Source organism: Elephas maximus, chromosome 1 (genome assembly GCF_024166365.1).
Source record: "Elephas maximus indicus isolate mEleMax1 chromosome 1, mEleMax1 primary haplotype, whole genome shotgun sequence".
Classification (NCBI taxonomy): Eukaryota; Metazoa; Chordata; class Mammalia; order Proboscidea; family Elephantidae; genus Elephas; species Elephas maximus.
This window is the reverse complement of record NC_064819.1, coordinates 78432376-78433849: the sequence shown is the minus strand read 5'-3', so window position 1 is coordinate 78433849 and position 1474 is coordinate 78432376. Positions and strand designations below refer to the sequence as shown.

At 41.6% G+C, this 1474-nt stretch overlaps 1 non-coding gene across 1 annotated transcript; it reads left to right on the top strand.

Moving 5' to 3' along the window:
* Window positions 1–72, top strand: TRNAW-CCA (transfer RNA tryptophan (anticodon CCA)). The gene has a single exon. It is a non-coding gene; the product is annotated as a tRNA-Trp (tRNA).
* The last annotated feature ends 1402 nt before the right edge of the window (window positions 73–1474 follow it).

The window sequence follows — 1474 nt, the reverse complement described above, 5'->3', positions numbered from 1 at the left end:
GACCTCGTGGCGCAATGGTAGCGCGTCTGACTCCAGATCAGAAGGTTGCGTGTTCAAATCACGCCGGGGTCCCTGTGACTACGTTTTGGAGAAAAAAAAAAAAGAGAACAAAAATCCATTTGACAGTCTACTTTCCTTCGAGGCATAGTTGCCTGAAGTTGATCCCCGGTGTGAGACCTGTTAGGGCTGCCTGAGACTGAATCCACACAAAGAGAACAGATGATCTACCTTTTTAGAGCTTCAGTGAGATGCGACTGTATCTCCTCTTCTGCCTTTGGCTTGCTTTTGGGATTCTAAGATGGGAGACAGAATCCCCACATAGGTCGTCCATCTTTTGACGCCTTACTTTAAAAGGATATTGAAGTTTCCTCTCTGACACGAGGGACTACATAGTCTCCTAGTTCCCTCCTTTCTTATCACTTCTCGCGTTCCTTAGCTACTCAGGACCCTCCCATCCACCTAAGTACTGGCCGATCCTCAGGCTCTTCCTTGGCCCTCTTTCCTTCCCGACTCTTTCTTTTCTGACAGGCCTCCAGCATTTCCTGCGTTCTTCTCATCCGGCCCACAGTTTCATCCCCAGACCCCATGAGCCAAGACCCTGGAGCTGTCCTGGGCTACACTTTCTCTTCTTTACTTCCCAATCTGAGCAGCCAGTTATGTGAAGTTTTACCTCCTAATATGTTATATGTCATCTGTCCACTTCTTTTCATTACCACAATGACCTCTTTCTTCCACCAATTATTCCTTGCCAGGGATTTTGACAGAACCTCCTAACTCCTCTCTCCAAATCTCCTCTTGCTCTGTTAAAGCAGTTTCCTGATCATGCTTGTTTGTAAGTGCACATCTTATCTTGAACTTCTCTTGCTTAACACAAAAGAAAACAATTAACTGTGATTACTAACTCCATATCACAGGGGCCTTCTTTCAGTTCCTCAATGCATTATGCTCCTTCTCACCACAGGGCCTTTGCCCATGCCATTTCTTATGTAAGGGAAGTTCTATGTCCTTTGCTGCATGATTCAGACACACGTCTTTTAATGGCCAACCAAAACAAAACACTAACAGGGGAGTACAGGTTAAAGAAATGTATCATTTATCACAGAGTAAAGTTATAGCAGCCATTGAAATCATATCCAAGAAAAATAACTCATGATACAGAAAGATGTTTAAGACATTGGAAGTGGACAAAAGATGCATTTGGCAACTATTTACTGGTACTATATCACCAGTTAGATTTACAGCCATATGATTCATAAGTCTAACTAGCTAAAGCCAACACTACAATACTAACAGTGGTTATCTCTGGGCATGGGATTAGACACTAATTTAATTTGTTTCTTTTTTGCTGACTTGTATTTTTCAAATGTTTCATAATGACATGGTTTTATTTAAAAAGAGGAAAATATAGAAATTATTTTTAAAAATTACTGAGCATATGTTCTGCCAGCTGTATAGAAAGAGCAAACATACATAG